The sequence below is a fragment of the Triturus cristatus genome, chromosome 1_2, assembly GCF_964204655.1.
Source record: "Triturus cristatus chromosome 1_2, aTriCri1.1, whole genome shotgun sequence".
NCBI classification, from domain to species: Eukaryota; Metazoa; Chordata; class Amphibia; order Caudata; family Salamandridae; genus Triturus; species Triturus cristatus.
Genome location: NC_140580.1, coordinates 951617755 through 951636585, shown reverse-complemented (window position 1 = coordinate 951636585; position 18831 = coordinate 951617755). Strand labels below are relative to the sequence as shown.

Genomic DNA, 18831 nt, shown 5'->3' with positions numbered 1-18831 from the left:
TCACATTGGTTTAGTGAGTGCACCAAAAAGGATAAGCCCCCAGCCACCATTGCCCCTAAGGCAACTGTACCCCCTAGTTCAGCTGTAAGTGGTGGTTCCCAGCAAAAGGGTGTAGTAGGGTTAACCCTGGGAACTGAGGAGGATTCTGGCCTAGTCAGGATACCTACTCAGGTTCTGATCTGTGATGGGGACATAGCTTTGTCCTCTACTATAGGCCCCAGTAACCTGGGCAAGTACAGACAGACTCCTTTTATCAACCAGAGAATGGCTCAGGCCTACAGGGACACTGGGGCTAGTGTCACCATGGTGACCCCTGCCTTTGTGGACCCTGGACAGATCATGCTAGGTGAGAATTACCTAGTGACCAACGCTAGCAATGCCACTACTTCCCATAGTGTGGCAATTGTTAACTTCTCCTGGGGAGGGGTAACTGGCCTCAAGAAAGTTGTTGTTAGTTCAGACCTTCCAGTGGAGTGTTTACTGGGCAGTGATCTTGTAACTTCAGTTTGGTCTGAAGTGGAGTATAGGACCCATGCAGAAATGCTGGGGATAGATGCACATGTCCTTGCTGTGACCAGGTCACAGGCCAAAAAGTGCAACACTGAACAAGTGCTGGATCCTGGAACCATGGACCAGTCACAACCCAAGAGAAAGAGCAGTAGGGTAAAGGCTGTGCCTTCCCCCCTGCCTCAGGTAATGGATCAGCCCTCACAGAAGGATGATTCTGAGAGCCCTGAAGGAACTGTCCTAGAAGAACTTGAACCTGATCAGGTTAAGTTTCTTGGGACAGGGGGACCTTCAAGGGCAGATCTGAGGCAGGCACAATTAGACTGCCCCTCTCTTGAACCCCTCAGACAGCAGGCTGCTGCTGAGGCTGCAGGGAATGCTCAAGGTACCCATAGAGTGTATTGGGATGAAGGGCTGCTGTATTCAGAGGCTAGAGACCCCAAGCCTGGTGCATCCAGGAGGATGGTCATACCACTGAAGTTCAGAGGCTTCCTTCTTACCTTGGCCCATGATATTCCCCTTGCAGGACACTTAGGCCAGAACAAGACTTGGGACAGGCTTGTCCCTCACTTTCACTGGCCTCATATGTCAGAAGATACCAAGGAGTTTTGTCGCTCCTGTGTCACCTGCCAAGCCAGTGGCAAATCAGGTGGCACCACAAAGGCCCCCCTCATACCACTACCTGTGGTGGGGGTTCCCTTTGAGAGAGTGGGCATAGATATTGTAGGACCAATGGACCCACAAACAGCATCTGGGCACAGATTCATACTGGTGATAGTGGACCATGCCACCAGGTATCCAGAAGCTATTCCCCTAAGGACCACAACAGCTCCTGTTGTGGCAAGGGCCCTACTTGGAGTATTCTTCAGAGTGGGCTTTCCAAAGGAGGCCATTTCTGACAGAGGTGCCAACTTCATGTCAGGATATTTGACTGCAATGTGGAAGGAGTGTGGTGTGAACTACAAGTTCACCACACCCTATCACCCACAGTGCAATGGGCTTGTGGAGAGATTCAACAAGACCCTAAAAGGGATGATAAAAGGTTTACCAGACAAGCTTAGGCGAAGATGGGACATCCTTTTACCCTGCCTTCTGTTTGCTTACAGAGAGGTCCCACAAAAGGGGGTTGGCTACAGCCCTTTTGAGCTTTTGTTTGGGCATCCTGTAAGAGGACCCCTATGTTTAGTAAGGGAAGGATGGGAGAGACCTCTCAGACAACCCAAACTTGACATAGTGGATTATGTACTTGGTCTCCGCTCCAGGATGGCAGAGTATATGAAGAAGGCTTCTAAAAACCTTGAGGCCAGCCAAGAACTCCAAAAAGCTTGGCATGACCAAAAGGCTGTGCTGACTGTGTACCAGCCAGGGTAGAAAGTGTGGGTCTTGGAGCCAGTGGCCCCAGCAGCACTCCTAGACAAATGGTCTGGACACCACACTATTGTTGAACAAAAGGGAGAAGTCACCTACTTGGTGGACACTGGGACTCCCAGAAGCCCCCACAGGGTGCTTCATGTCAACAGATTGAAGGCATATGTTGACAGGGCAGACATGGGCTTACTCATGGCTACAGATGAGGGGCAGGAGGAAGAGAGTGACCCTCTCCCAGACCTGTTGACTCAGAACCCTGATGATGGCTCAGTTGATGGTGTGGTCTTTTCTGACAGCCTCACTGTCCATCAGCAACAGGACTGCAGGCAAGTTCTGCAATCCTACAGACATATGTTCTCTCTGACCCCAAGCCAGACAAACTGGTGCACCCATGAGGTGGACACTGGTGACAGTCTGCCTGTGAAGAGAAAAATCTACAGGCAACCTGACCATGTCAGGGACTGCATAAAAGTTGAGGTACAAAAGATGTTGGAGCTGGGAGTCATTGAACCTTCAGAGAGCCCTTGGGCTAGTCCTGTAGTTCTTGTGCCAAAACCTCACACCCAAGATGGTAAGAGAGAGATGAGGTTTTGCGTGGACTACAGAGGTCTCAATGCTGTCACTAGGACAGATGCCCACCCAATACCTAGGGCAGATGAGCTCATTGACAGACTGGCAGCTGCTAAGTTTTTGAGCACATTTGACCTGACAGGAGGCTACTGGCAGATCAGACTAGCTGAGAATGCAAAGGCCAAAACTGCTTTCTCGACCCCAGGAGGACATTATCAATTTGTGGTAATGCCCTTTGGTTTGAAGAATGCACCTGCCACTTTCCAAAGACTGGTGAATCAAGTCCTTACTGGGTTGGATGACTACTGTGCAGCTTATCTTGATGATATTGATGTCTTTAGCTCCACCTGGGAGGATCACCTGGTCCACCTGAGGAATGTTTTAGAGGCCTTGCAAAAGGCAGGCCTCACTATCAAGGCCACCAAGTGCCAGATAGGACAGAGCAAGGTTGTGTACCTGGGCCACCTAGTTGGTGGGGGTCAGGTTCAACCATTGGAGAGCAAGATCCAGACCATAAAGGACTGGACTCCTCCAACTACCCAGACTCAGGTCAGAGCTTTCTTGGGCCTGACTGGGTACTACAGAAAGTTTGTTAAGAACTATGGGTCCATTGTGACACCACTTAACGACTGGACCTCCAAGAAAATGCCAAAGAAAGTTCAGTGGACAGTAAGCTGTCAAAAAGCATTTGATGACCTGAAGCAGGCCAGGTGCAGTGCACCTATTCTGAAAAGTCCAGACTACTCCAAAGAGTTTATTGTCCAGACAGATGCTTCTGAGTTGGGTGTGGGAGCTGTTCTTTCACAACTTAATATAGATGGTCAAGACCAGCCCATTGCTTTTATAAGTAGAAGGCTGACCCCTAGAGAGAAACGTTGGTCAGCTATTGAGAGGGAGGCCTTTGCTGTGGTTTGGGCCCTGAAGAAGCTGAGGCCATACTTGTTTGGCACTCACTTCAAGATTCAGACAGACCATAAGCCCCTCTTGTGGCTAAATCAGATGAAGGGTGAAAATCCCAGACTTCTTAGGTGGTCCATTTCCCTACAGGGGATGGACTTCACAGTGGAACATAGACCTGGGACTGACCATGCCAATGCAGATGGACTCTCCAGATATTTCCACTTAGAACATGAAGACTCAACTGGTCAAGGTTAGTTTAATGTCCCTAAGTTTGATGGGGGGGGTTGTGTAGGAGAGTAGGGTCTGCTTTCTATGTTCACCCCCACTTTTTGCTTTTGCTTTACTGGTTTTCGACTTAGATGTGGCTGTGGGCCTGCTAATCAGACCCACAGCCCTGCTGTTCTCTCTCTAAATTAATACTATGTACATTAGGTGCATAACCCAATTAGATAGGATCACCTTATTGGCCCCTGTACAGTGTACCTTAGGTACCCAGGGCATAGGTGTACCCTAGGCCTACCAGGGGCTGCAGCATGTATTATGCCACCCCTAGCCTGGCCTTCCATTATGACACAACTGGCTGATCACTCAGCTGGGGCAAGGTCGTGTAATCACCCCTTGCTTAGGTGTAGTATTCCTATACCTACCTTATATATAGACACATGTGTACCTATCAGCCACTCCTATGGCAGGCCTTAACAATCCTGGAGGCAGAGTGCTTGGTAACATGTGAGATAGTGCTCTAGCATGAGCTGAGCCTGTCTGCAGCTTTTGGAACCATGTCCTTATAGCTGTTCTATGATATAGCCTACCATATACTCTTAGAGTGCCTTATAATCTTAAACGGTTATGGTAACTATGGTTTGGCTTTATCAAAACATGTTGTGTAAGGTGTCTAACACTTTGGAATAATACCCCCATCCCATTTCTGGTGATGAGGATATTATCCCTCCCTTCTAGAGGGAGAAGACATGTTGAAACCTACATACCCGGTTAAAGTTAACCAGAGCCCCAGCATCACAAAATGGATGCTGCTGCCACGACACAAGTCTGACCTCCTGCTGCTGGGAGTGATCCCAGCACGGGAGGCTTGGACAATAGGTTTCCTGCCTTGGGAGGTGCGAGCACCACCCCAGACAGGCCTTAGTGTATTGGGGCAGGGAGGGATGAAAGAAACTAGACACTGCCTGGGGCACACAAGGTGTCCCATGCATAGTCCAGTTCAAACCGGTGCTGGGGCACTCCAGCCCCAGTCCTGGCGCGAAACTGGACAAAGGGAAGGGGGTGTAACCATCCCCCTCCCAGGTCCCACCCATAAGGCGTGACCTAGCAGGCAACCCAGCCCCCCAGATTAGTATAAGTGTGGTAGCTGGGCCCCAGGAGATTAGATTATCCTGAACCTGCAACTTGAACAGAAACTCTGGACCTTCGACATTCGACGAAAGAAGAAGACTGAAGAATCTCCCTTGTGGCCAAGGAGTGGTCACCCTGTGCGAACAGGCACCATCAAGAGACTTACCCTTTGCTTTGCTGAAGTTCTACGAGGGACCGACTGCAGAGCCTGACCAGAGCCTTGACTTCCAGACTTCTCCAACCCTGATCCACATCCACAGCCGAGCTGAGATCCGTGGAGGCGACGAGAGACGTGGGACCGGCTACCTGGGAAAAGTGGCGAGCATCTTCCAGCGCAGCTTCTGAGGCGCCCTCGAGGTTGTGCACCGGGGATTGAGAAGCCCCAACCCCAAGCACCATCTGCACCGAAGATCAGCCCCCCACACTCCACGTGTCCTGCGTGGGGCCCTTCTGCATTTCCCTGCTTGCCGCGTCCGGTTGCTTGCCCGTTGGCTAGTAACCTTTGCGACGACACACCTTCAATTTTCCACTGCTGGTTTGGCTCCTCCAGACTGGCTCCTGCTCCTCTGTAAAAGAGAAGCACCCCAGACCTTCCTGGTCTGCACCAGAAGCAAGTCCTCCATTCTACGTGGGTTCCGCTTGCCAAGGCTTGGTGAGTCCTAGTTCGACTTCGACGCCGCCGACAGCATGAGCCTTCGTGGGACAGCTCGCCTCCTGGTCCTGGTCGTCCTCGACGTCTCCTGGTACCCGTGGCTGCTGCGACAAGCTTCACCTCTTCACCTGCAATCTCCCGACATCGCCTGGTTCTTTCCTGGTTCCACGTGGTCACTGGCTAGTGACCCAGACTCTGTCCCTTCTGCTTGCAGGTATCCTTCCTTCTTGATCCCGGCCTTGGGATCCACCGGACACTCTTCACTGACTGCCTGTCAGCATCTTTCCTTCAGGCATCCATAGGAGTCGACGACGAAACCCGACGCAAGTTCACACCTATGCACCCGCAGCCCGTGGGCTAGGTAACTTGGGTACTCCGGTGCTCATCAGGGTATTGACTATCCTAGTGTCTAGTTCTCAAGTCTCGACTTCCTAGCTACTCCAGAAGTGTCCTAAATCTTATTAATTCTAAACTGTACTATTTCTATCGATTATACGCATTACGCGTGAGTGTTTCCACTCTGCACCTGAATCCCGTGGGCCTCCCACTTCCTAACCTTGGGTAGTATAGTGTAGCCCCAGCGATTCCCTAGGCCTAGGCCTATGCTATTTCCGTGACAGTGGTCCTTATACCACTTACTTAGTATATGGTTTGCGTGGCCCCTAGGGCCTAACTGTATTACTTACCTGTGTGACTTAATGTATGCTTGAATAAGACTGTGTTGTACTTACCTCGAATCTCATAAAGAGTGCTGAGGGTTTGACTAGAATAAATACACTTTATTTTATATATATGTCTGTTGTGGTGTCCTTTCATTTGGTATTCAAGGGATTACATATGGTATAACAGCTGGCTTCACATGCCATTCAGAGTTTAGCCTAAGACTGCTCTTGTCCATGCTACCACTAGGATAGCTGGTCTATAAGGTTGACTTTACAACCAATCACCATAAGGTTTGTTTGGACTGATACAAGGTGTACACTAGAATTAGTGACATCATATATCAGGCCAACTTCTCACATGCAGCAACCGGGATGCTACCAATTTAGCTAATATTTTAACTTCAGCATTGAGGCGGGAGATAGGCTTAGAAGAGGCACATTCATCTGGTGGTTTCCCTTCCTTGTGTGTGGTGACAATCGCTGCTATTCTTTGGTCCAGCTAGTTCTGCTAAAGCGAGTAACAGGAGAGCCTCTGAGGACGCGGTCTGGGTGAAACTGCACGCCGACATCAAACAGAGCGACAATGCAAGATTCTGGAAGACAATAAATCAACTCATTCACCCCACACATGAGGGTTTATCATCCAACATATCACATGAGGACTGGGAAACCAACCTGGGAAATCACTTCCATCAAGAGGATATCTCACCATCTACAGGAGCAAGGAGGACCGCAACTCTGAGAACAACTCCACTTGAGAACCGACCCGACCGAGGAAGCGCAACAGTACCGCAAGTGGAAGAAGGCATAATGCCGGGAGTTATACTTTAAGCGAGCATCTTAAAGCAATCAAACAACAAATAGGGAAGGGAAGAAGAGATGGGTCACCGGACCCAAACAGAATCCCGCCGGTGCTTTACAAACAAGATGCAGATTACTGGGCGAAAGCACTCAGCCCTCTTCACTGAAATAAGGCTGACTGGTCTACTCCCCCCCTCCTGGAGGGCCTCGATAATTTCACCAAACTTTAAGTCAGGACACAAAGCCCTGCCAAAGAATTACCGCTTAGTTGCTCTCTTGTCTAACAAGGCAATTTTGTTTGCAGGAACTCATCTGGATGAACTCCAGCTATGGGCCGAAGGCAATTCGATCATTCCTCCAAATCAGAACAGCTTCTCTAAGTCTGTTGGAACAGTAACAAATGTCACAACTATGGCTTTGCTGAGCGATAAGGCAGAAAAAACAAAAATACCATTATACCTATGCTTCATTGACTATAGGACTGCTTTGACAATGTAAACCGTAACAAACTATGGGAAAAACTGGCAAAATGTGGCATACCACAGCCATTGCTTAACTTGCTAATCAATTTGCACACTGACACCTGGATCCATATAAAACTGGGTGAGGGATCAACCCTTTATTATTATTATTATATTAATTTCTAAGGCGCACAGCTACCCACAATGGGGTCTCCTGGCGCCGCCGATGACATGGCGAAAAAGGGATCACTGTGGTTAAGATTTATTGGCGAGGGAAGAGCCAGGTCTTCAAGTTCTTTCGGAAGTTATGGAAGCAAGGTTCCAGTTTTAATGACAGAGGTAGTGAATTCCAGAGTTTAGGTGCCATGCACGAGAATGAGCGGTCGCCCATTCTGGACAGCCTAAAATGGGGGATATGAAAGTTGCCCTGAGAAGAGGATCTGAGAGAACGGACAGGAACGTAAGGACGAATGAGAGACTGCAGGTACGCAGGGGCCGTCTGATGTTTAATTTTAAACATTATGCACAGTGTCTTGTATTTGATGTGATTTTCTATACGCAGCCAGTGTAGATCTTGCAGAGAGACGCAGGTCCTCCTGGGAATATTACACAGGAGGCGGGCCGCTGAATTTTGGACCAACTGCAGTTTCCGCAGAATCTCCTGGCTGCCCCCCAAGTATAGTACATTCCCGTAGTCTAGGCGTGATGTAATTAAGGCCTGAACTACAGTGCGCTTGGTGGAGTCCGGGAGCATCCAGAGGATCTTCCGTGACCATCTCAAAATGGTAAAACAGGTAGCTGCAACACTGACCACCTGTTGCCGCATCAAGAGTAGATCGTTCATAATAAAGCCGAGGTTCCGCACCTGCTTCACTGGCTGGGGAAGAGGACCCATTGTAGTAGGCCAATGTTGGGGGCCCCACAGGTGTTTGTTATTACCTAGTATCAGCACCTCCGTTTTCTCACCATTTAGTTTTAGAAGATTAGTCTGCATCCACTCCGCCACCTTACCCAGACCAAGCTGAAGCGAGGAGGGGAAACTTTCCTCTCCCGCTGATAGTGAAAATATAATCTGGGTATCATCTGCATATGAGTAAAGAGCTAAGCCAGAGGTCTAGAAGATGAGGCAGTTTGTGAAAAGATCTGAAAGGAGCGATTCTGTATAAAGGAGGCCAACCAGGCCAAGGCTGAACCCGCTACCCCTGCAGACCTGAGGGCGTTCAATAGGATGGAATGCGACACAGTGTCGAACGCGGCACTTAAATCCAGAAGGATAAGAGCCGCCGATTCTCCCCTGTCAAGCAGAGAGCGGAGATTCTCGGTCACTCCTAGTAGCGTGGTCTCGGTGGAAAAATGCGAACGAAAGCCTGATTGAGAGGGATGGAGAGAACCGGACGATTCTATGTACAGCGACAAATGGGTGTTAACATGTCTCTCAAGAATCTTGGAGAACATAGGCAGCAAAGAAATCGGGTGGTAGTTTGAAAGAATTTTGGGGTCCGCTGTAGGCTTTTTAAGAAGAGGGACCACCATAGCCCGCTTCCAGTCCTCAGGGACAGTTGATTCTCGAAGGGAGGCATTTAAGAGGGCCTGAATAATAAGAAGGGAATCAGGGGAGAGCTGACGAAGAATATCCATCGGAACTGGATCCAGAGGGGAACCGGATTTGACCTTGGATAAGCAATCAGATAAAGTTTGTTGATCCAGCCTGGGCCATTTGAGTAACAGAGGGCGGGCAGAGACAGGGACTGGCAGTGATGTTACAGACTGCAAAGAAGAAGATGGAGGCTGAGGTCCCAAAAGGGAACGATAGATAGTTTCTACTTTGGTGGTGAAAAAGTCTGCAATCTCATTGCAGCGAGGCTCGTCGAGCGAAGGTGGAGATGGGGAGGCCTTGGAACCAGCCAGATTTTTGACCATAGCAAAGAGTGCCCGAGGGCGGTTAGAAGAGTTATTTATCTCGTCTATTACAAAGATGGATTTTGCTTTCCTACAGGCCAGATGATACTGTCCAAGTGCTGCTCTGTAGGTAAGTTTGCAATGAGGGCTGTAGCTCTTTCTCCACCTACGTTCCAAATGCTTACACTCAGACTTCATGAGTTTTAACTCATCCGTGAACTATGGTGCCGGGGGGTGATGGCCTAGGCTGCGTTTACGACGCAAAGGCAGATGAAGGTTTATGGCAGAAGACAGCCACGAAGAGACTGCTAGGTTCAAAGGCAAGAGAGGGAGATCAGGGTCTGGGCGAGAGGCAAGTAGAGAGGTATTAAAACCAGGGAGGTCTAATTTTCACCATGCTCTGTAATAGCTGACCGAGTCTGAGCTGTGGACTGGAGCAGATCTCTTAATCTGCAGACTAAAATGGATGGCATAATGATCAGACCAATCCAAGGGGGTAGACGGGCTGCATGCGTAGTCAAGGGTAGAGAAAATTGGATCCAAAAAGGGCCCTGCCTGGTGGGTCGGGCCATGATTACGTAAGAAAATGTTCAATGCCTCCAAGTCCGTCAAAACAGCGCTAATTAAATTGTCTTGTGTGTTTTCCAAATGTAGGTCAAGGTCCCCCACAATGGTGAAATTGGCCGACTTTAGAGCGAAAGGGGCAACTAGTTCTGCCAGTGATGATAGCCAACTCGTGGAGTTATTCGGGGGGCAATACATCAGTATACCCGAGAATGTCCACTGGGGAGTGACTGTCAGTTTGAAGAGAGCAGCTTCACACATGGGAAACAAAAGAGCTTCAAGGGTGCATATATAGCGAGATTTATAGATTACTGCAATACTCCCACCTCTACCAGAGGCTCTATCACACCTCACCACTACATAGCCCGAAGGAAGGGCAATGGCCACATCAGGGCCAGACCCGGAGTGAAGCCAAGTTTCAGTCAAGAACACTGCATCGGGCTGTTCTGAGTGAAGGAGGTCAAATATGTGGGCCTTGTTTTTGGACAGAGATCGGCAATTAATACTGATTAGCTTTATGGTCACATTTCCAGAATCTCTGGGGGTTTTAAGGGACAAATGTTGGGACAGTGGTCTGTTTATTTTAGGTTTCACAAAAAAATTGCATTGAGGACACTTACGATAACAGATGGTAGTCATGTCCATAGGGTTACAGTGTAAGGAGTTGTCATGTAACCGTCGCAGATCAGAGGCAGAATACTTATAAGTCGAGCCGCTATTCATGTACGAAGTGGCGTACTGACTGGCCGCTGGACGCTCCAGGGCGCGGAAGGGCGCAGACGGGCTTGCCTCTGGCGTGCCGTTGGTGCGCCCGCTGCGCGCGCGCGCTGCGCGCTGGCATCCAGGTGTTAAAATACGTCCGGTCGTCAGGCCAGGGGGCGTGCCCAATCAGCCAGCAAAGTCCTCCCTCTCTGTTGAAGATCTAAAGACGAGAGGGAGGCAGCGCCACAATAACGTAGCCACAGAAATATGAAGGGTGAGTGTGCCCGGGACCAAATGTACCCGTGAGTAAGTTTAAAATTTTAAAATGCAAGTATGCGGCCAAAGAGGAATGACGAGGCTTCCCACCTCGCTCACATCACACGCTCACTACACACAGCGATCCACTAAGTCAAGATGGATACCAACAATGAAAGGACTCAAGCAAGGCTGTGTGCTGGCACCGACCCTCTTCGATCTATTCCTTGCAGACCTTGTCCCATTACTAAATGCCAGCAACTCACATGCCCCAAGGTTAGGGAACTCAGCGTTACCATGCCTACTCTATGCAGATGATTTAGTCTCAATTAGCCAGACGAAGGTGGGTTTACAGCGTCTCCTCACCACCACACTTGAATACTCCAAAGCCAATAGCTTGAACATCAATCTGGAGAAAACTAAGACCATGACAATGAAGAAGAATTAAAAGAAATCACCAGCATGGTTTTGGGGGCACACCCGCATTGATTCTGTATCAGAATATAAATATCTAGGAGTGGTCATCGACAAAGGCGGACACTTCACTGCCCAAAAGGACTCAATCAGGAGGAAGGCAACTGCTCTGGAAGTTTCAATGAGAAATCTCATCTCTAACTTGAGTGGCCCATCACTCCTCCCATTAGCCGAAGTCATACGGGCAAAACTCTTACCGACAATAGCTTATGGCAGCGAGGCACAGAGGGACAGGGACTCTAAACTACTGGGGAGCACGGTTGCAACAGTGTACCAAATAATCTTTGATTTGCCAAAACACACCTCTCCTGCACAGATCAGGCTAGAGTTTGGTATCCAAAAGCAGACTCTGGCAAGACAGGGAGCATACGTCATCTTTTGGGAAAAGGAACGAAAATCTAGACCAGGAACTCTTAAATTGACGCCTGTGCTTAGAGTTACAACAGCAAACATCATCACCAGCCGCGAAATATCCACAAACAAGTCAGATTACCCTGGGGCTAACCGAGCTCTGGGAAACACCGACCAATCACTGCCTCTTTAAAAAATTTTTTATGGAAAACAGTAAAACTTTTATCATGGATTGAGGATAAAGCATCCCTATCAAAAAGGACTCACAGCTGGATGACTTTGAGCACATACTCCTCCCCCGCCGCTGAAAAATATCTATCCCTTGGGAGGGCTAGAACAACCAAAATCCAAGTACCGACTAGGCCTGCTACCATGCATAAAGCACTTTCCGCACTGGCTGAAGGCTCAAAATGACTCCACCTGCCGTTTATGTGGTACAACACAGGAGGACATGCTGCACCTACTCTGTACTTGCAAAGAACTGACACTTGAACGAAAATAACTTTTAAAACCATTTTTTAATCAAAGAGGCATTCACACGCGTTGATGCAGAGTCCACCGATTTCTCGTTCTCATGAAGTACTGCTCAATGGCCTGCGTAAGGCAGTCTCTTATCCTAGGGACCTTAAGGTACCAGGGGGTATAGTTTCATAGATCGGTGGGCCCCTGGGTCCAAAAGGCGATATACCGCCCAAAGTGGTGAGTAGTCAGATATGCCCTGGCCAGGTGGAGGGCCTCTAGGAACTGGGGAAGGTGATGGGCCAAGGTCAGCACATAGTCAATTGTAGAGAGGGAACCATGAGTTCCAGAGTGGAAGTAAAGTGTTGCATCATGGGGTTGTAAGATCACCACACACCTACCAGACCCATGACAGTTAAAAAGTCCGCTAGTGGGGCTCCGCCCACGGGCACCTGTCTGGGGACCAACGATCACTAGAGTCATTAAGTGTCAGGTTAAAGTAACCACCCATGAATCGTTCCCCATCCGGAAGATTGAGAAGCAGTGGACTCAGGTCAGCCAGCGTGGTATCATGGAGTATTGGTGGGTTGTAAACAATTACTATATTAATGGGGGGGTCTCTTCCCAAGTACCCACGACTGCCACATATCCTCCATCCTTATCCACCCAGTAGTTATGTACTTGCATGGCCATTGACTTTTTGACTAATATGCCCACTCCTCTAGACCCAGATGTATAACCCACGGTGGCCAGCATTTTGTTGCCCCATCTGTCTAGAGCTCAGATGTATCTCCTGCAGGAGAACGATACTGGATGAGTGTCTTTTAATATATTGCAGGACTAGTCCTCTCTTAATCTTATTGCCTAAGCCATTGACGTTCAATGACATGAGGTGAATTTGGGCCTCATCTGTGAATAGTATCATGCCAGGCATCTGAGTATTTGTCCAAAAATGGCCCCCCCTCCCCTCTAGGCAGCCTGGTTAGTAATCTCGCCCAATATGTACCATTAGCAGTAAGTGACAAGCAACATGACTAGAAGGTAATTCCAGGTTGCACAAAGTGGTGTAAATCAAACAGTAACTTCTTTCCAACTTTATCCCCCCTCCCTGCAGAGCGGGGCCAAAACTGCCCACCTCTCCAACTATGCAGAGCACCCACTACCCCAATTGTTATTGTTATTGTTAATTGGGATTTCTATAGCACATAATCACCTACTGGTTTCCAAGCACTGTGAGAGAACATCCAACCTTGGCACCTCTGCTAGAGGGTCCATCCGACATGGCCTAGGTAGTGCACCAGGTTTCGGTAAAAAGGAGTGTTTTGAATTTTTTCCTGAATGGGAGTAGGGAGGGTTCTTTCCAAAGGACCGCCGGCAGCTCATTCCAGAGTTGAGGGGCCATTGTGGAGAATGCTCTGCCACCTTTGGAAGAGGTCCGGGAGCGGGGGCAAGCCAGCAGACCAGCCTCCGAAGACCAGAGGGACTGCCCTGGCACATAGTTTACCAGGCGTTCCTTAATATATGCTGGGGCCTGACCATGGATGGCTTTATGGGCTATGCAAGCACATGGCGGCCTCGAGACCGCTACACTACCGCTAGGGATTTCTGATCCCTGGTGGTTGTGGCGGTCCCAGATAGGCCTAACCACCCTGGTCGCAACAGGGCTGTCGGAAGACCGTCACCGCGCACCCCCGTGAGTCTAGCGGTCCATTGACTGCCAGACTCGTAATGAGGTCCTTTGTCTTGTTGTGTGAGGCCTCCGCAAATAGGCTTAGCGACATTTAGAGTTATATTTTTTTCTGTTCTTGTAACTTGAATTATTTAACCCTGATTTGTCCTAGTACGTACAGTTCGTGCAAACTGCGAAAGTGCTTTGTGCAGAGGTTCTCACAGGACTGATACTGCAGCTGACTTGAGGTAAATAGTTATTTTTATAGTCTTATTTTTGATCTTTTATTTTAGCTTCATTACTTCAAAGCGAATGTCGTTCCATTCACATTAGGTCCACCCATGCTGACATTTTGATAATGAAAGGCCTTCAGATTGTACGCCTGGAAGTTCTCTCAGTATAAATAGCATTATGTGTCTGATTTATAGCATTACGTGTTTTACTTAAATATAGAAGAAACTCAGCTTGTGGCATCTGAAATGTGAAGAATAAATTAGCTTTGCTAAGAAACAGAAAAGTCAGCCTTTGGCGTTGACTGTTGTTTTGCTTTTTGCTGAGCAGAAATAGAATTTGATATTTCACGTTTTCAAAATAAATGACCTAATTATGATGTCGGGCAGACTGCCACTGACAGGCCATCGGTGGCAGTCCACACGACCATCAGCCGTTTGGTCCAACCCCTGCATTTTGATGCAGCCGGTCAGACCCTTGTTGGATGGGGCCCGTCCCTCGTGGGCTCCTGCAAAGTGGCCCAGTGCATGGATGAGCACAAAGTGCTCTTTTACACTGCGGCATGTGCTGGAGCCCTGTTTCAGGGTTGCAGCACAAGCCGTAGTGCTAAAGAGCACTTTTTGGACTGCCAGCCCAGAAGACGTATCATAATTGGGCGGTCGGACTGCTGCCTGTTTGTCGGTCGGTCTCCTGGCCCACATGATAGCGGGCTGCGGTCCATCCGCCTGCTATCGTAATAAGATCCAAAGTGTCTCCTCTGCTTTTCTTCCTGCGTACACTGACTTTCTTCTGTTTTTGATAACCAACGTTATTGATTTTTGCAAGAGACATATGTGATAAGGCAAAAGATCAACAGCCAGCTCAGATCTCAGCTCACATGAGGAGCATGGTGTCCTTAAGGCATTGTACATGTACTTAATAAACAATTAAGCAGAATAACATACACCACATCTTGCGATTGCCCAACGAGAGCATTAGTCTTCTATCGCCCCCACCCATTTCCCCACACCCTGCTGTATTTTTTCAGACATCCCCTGGCCTCGTACATGGGCCGCTCCTGTGCTGTGCACCAGTCCACCCCCCTGTGCCACCGCGACATGGCGGGGACAGTCGAGTTCAGCCAGTTCTGCGCGATATCTCTTTTAGCCACCTTCAGGGCTGTGGTCAGAAAAAGTTTGTCGGCTCGAGAGCCGTCCAGCCCCTCGACAATTCCCAGGAGTATGTTCATTGGGTTGATAAGTACTTCCCAGCCAAGGACCTCAGTAAGTTCCCGTACCACTGCCTCCCCAAAGCGTGTGAGTACAGAGCAAAGCCATACCCTATGGAAGAAATCAGCCTGTGGGTGTTTGCAGCGTGGGCAGGATGCTTCGGGATGGAGCCCATCGTGGTGGAGGCGTAGCGGTGTGAGATAAGCGGCATGTAAATAGTATATTTGGAGCATGCAAAGCTGCCCTGAGGCTGTGATTGTTTTTGGGGGCCATTAGCGCATCCCGCCAGTCGTCATCATCTAAGGACCCAAGCCATCCCTCCCATTTGTCTCTGAGCCGTGACAGTGTGTTGGGGGTGTCATTCGTGAGAGAGCTGTAGATACGAGAGATCCCTCCTTACCCCAGATTGCCAGTCATAATCTGGGCTTCAGGTGGGCTGTATTCAGGTTTAGAGGTGCCCTCTGGGATGTGCGTGTGGAGAGGGTGGCGCTGCTGCAGGTAGCGGTAAAACTGCGAGGTATGCAGGGAGTACAGGTTGCAAAGGTTCTGAAAGGTATGCATGTTGTCCCCTTTCCAGACGTCCCCCAACTGCGAGATCCCAATGAGATCCCATGCTCTAAAGCCAGATAAACCGGTGACCTCCCGGAGCTGGACGCCCTGCCAAAGTGGAGTGTATTGAGTCAATTTGCCCGCCCAGTGGATGTGGCGCAGAGAAAGCCACCAGGCCAGAAGTACCCCGCACGTGACATCAGGTAGGGTTCTGGGGACAGTATTTCTGTACAGCATCCCCTGAATGTTGGGTAAACCTAGGGTGTGTAGTTCAAGCCTGTAGGCCGGGTCCGACCAGCCGCCATTGAACCAATCGTGCAAGGTAAGGAGCTGGGTAGATAAATAATAGAGGTACAGATTTTTCATCCCCAGACCGCCATCAAAAAGTGGGATCTGGCACTGAGTGAGGGCCAGATGAGGCCTTCGACCCCCCCCAGAGGAACTTGATGGCCAGACTGTCCATATCCCGAAACCATGCTCGCGAGAAAGGAAGGGGCGTGTTCTGAAACATGCCGTCGAAGGGGTATCCTGGACTGCCATTCGAAACATTCTCTCGAGAGATGCAGGGGTACCAGGATGGACTTAGCGGAGTTCAGTCAAAGGCCAGAGGTCTGCTCAAAGAGACAGCGCCCAAAGGCACCGGGGTCTCACCTGTGCGGGTTCCGCCAAGTAATGCGCTCATCAGATCGCATGAGACACACAAAGGGTTCCATTGCTAGGGCAAAGAGGAGGGGTGAGAGGGGGCATCCCTGCCTCGTACCCCTTTGGATGGGAAAGGGCTGCGACAGGGCTCCATTGACCAGTACGTAAGCCCTTGGTCGGCTATATAGCGCCTTCACTAGTTTGCAAAAGTATTCCCCAAATCCCATTTCTACCAGGACCACTTAAAGGGACTGCCAGTCCACAGAATCAAAAGCTTTCTCTAAGTCAACAAGAAGAAGAGACAAGTATGGAGTCAAGTGCTGGCGGTTTGCTAGGGCGAGGTGGACACGCGTGAGGCAGTGCCTGGTGCCCCACGATGGCATTAAGCCGCACTGGTCAGGATGGACCAGTTAGGCCAGGTACGGCGGCACATGGTTAGCCAAAATGGCGGCGAACACCTTGAGCTCTGAGTTTATGAGCAAAATAGGATGGTAGTCGGAGCAGTGCTTCGAGGGGGGCTGAGACTTGGGTATCACCACGATAGTGGCCATGTCGGTTTCGGCGCGGAACAAGCCTTTATCATTCGCCTCCGTATACAATTCCAACAGGTGGGGAACCAGCGTGTCCCGGTAGGCTGCGTAAAGCTCCTGTAGGAGTCCATCTGGCCCCAGGGTCTTACCGCAAGCCATGCGAGAAATTGCCGCAAGGACCTCCTCCAGAATGATCAGGAGGTCTAGGACCTCTGCCTCAGGGTCACTAAGTCGCGTAAGAGGGATCCGTTCTTAGTGAAGCAGTTCCGAGAGTGAGAAAGTGGGGGCCGCGCAGGATAAATGGTGGTGTAATATGTTGCAAAGCACTGAGCCACTGCCGCCGGAGATTGTTGGACCTCGCCATTCAGGGCTATCACTTTGGGAATGGTGTGGTTGGCCATCGGGTATGTGGCCAGCCGATGGAGGAGCTTCCCATTTTTGGCTCCACACCCGTAAACCCGCGCCACCGAAGACCTCCATAGCAGTCTGGCAGCCTCCAGAGAGGTCTGACTGAGCTCGTCTCGCAGAAATGAAAGTCGCCTGTCCAGGGCCTCGGTCCTCTCCTCGGGTGGCTGGCCTTCAATCAGGGTGGCTTGAGCCTCTAGAAGGGTAAGTCGGGAATCCTGCGCTGCACGTTTAAGTTTGAGATGGCCTTTGGCGAAGCTACGAATGGTGGCCGTACGAGCCTCCCATAGGGTACCAGGTGAGGGAACGGAGCCTTGATTGGTAGTGAAGTAGTGACAGAGTTCACTGCCCACCGAATCCCGAAAGTCTTTGTCCTGGAGGAACCAGGCGTTCAGCCTCCAAATCGGGCGCAAAGCCTCTGGGAGGTCACCCACTCGCAGCGTCACCGGGGAGTGGTCGGAGAACCTTTTAGGGAGTATAGTTATCTCTTTGTTCGACAATCCAAGGCCAGCATGAAAATGTAGTTGAGTCGCGCATCAGTGTGGTGGGATGCCGAGGTGTGGGTGTATTGTCGGGCCATTGGGGTGAAAAAGTCTCCAGGCATCGCAGACCCCCAGGGCAGTCGCCCAGTTCGATAAAAGCTTGGCCTGGGAAATTCTGGATGTCGAGGGGCTCCCGCCGCATCGAGGGCAGAGTCGATGACTGCATTGAAGGGGAGCTCATTGTACTTCAAAGTTTAGTTTAGAACACATTGCTGCTGCCTGCAGCCATCGGCCCGACCTTTGCCTTCTGGATACCGCTAACTGGGGGAAAGAACTTCACTTCCCAGAACATCAAGCAGCGCGCTTGCCGCTGACGACATCACAAGTGCCAGGAGGCGCTTAAGAACCGGCGAGGGCTCCCGCAGCTGGGAGCTCATTGAACTTGAAAGTTTAGTTTGCAACACGTTGCTTCTGCCTGCAGCCCTCGGCCCGACTTTTACCTTCTGGATACCGCTAACTGGGGGAAAGAACTTCACTTCCTAGGACAACAAGTGGCGGGCTTGCCGCTGACGACATCGCAAGTGCCAGGAGGCGCTTAAGAACCGGCGAGGTCTCCCGCAGTGTGGGAGCTCATTGAACTTGAAAGTTTAGTTTGGAACACGTTGCTGCTGTCTGTAGCCATCGGCCCGACTTTTGCCTTCTGGATACCGCTAACTGGGGGAAAGAACTTCACTTCCTAGGACAACAATAGGCGCGTTTGCCGCTGACGACATCGCAAGCGCCATGAGGCGCTTAAGAACCGGCGAGGGCGCCCGCAGCGCGGGAGCTCATTGTACTTGAAAGTTTAGTTTGGAACACCTTCCAGCCATCGGCCCGACCTTTGCCTAAGAACTGGCAAGGGCTCCCGCAGCGTGTGCCTGGGCCGCGCCTGGCCGCGCCCGGACAAAGAGCAGGCCCATCTCCGCCCGTCCGCGGCAGGACGAGGCAGGGCAAGGCCACCCCCCTTGGATGTGTAAAACCGTCAACCCTGGTGAGAGAAAATTACCCCGTATTTGTTTGTCTCATAGAGCAATATACAGACTAATCTTGGGCAAAAGGAAACTACCATTACAAGGGAGGAAAGTGCCCGCGAAGAGT

At 50.2% G+C, this 18831-nt stretch overlaps 1 long non-coding RNA gene across 3 annotated transcripts in view; it reads left to right on the top strand.

Moving 5' to 3' along the window:
• Positions 1–18831, top strand: part of LOC146868428 (uncharacterized) — a 317137-nt gene that overhangs the window by 137380 nt on the left and 160926 nt on the right. The window contains exon 1 of one of the 3 annotated variants that reach the window (XR_014966217.1): positions 18123–18724. The exons of the other annotated variants lie outside the window; for them this stretch is intronic. This is a non-coding gene — a long non-coding RNA (uncharacterized LOC146868428). Of the gene's footprint in view, positions 1–18122; positions 18725–18831 lie in introns of those variants that run through there. 3 annotated transcript variants of the gene reach the window in all.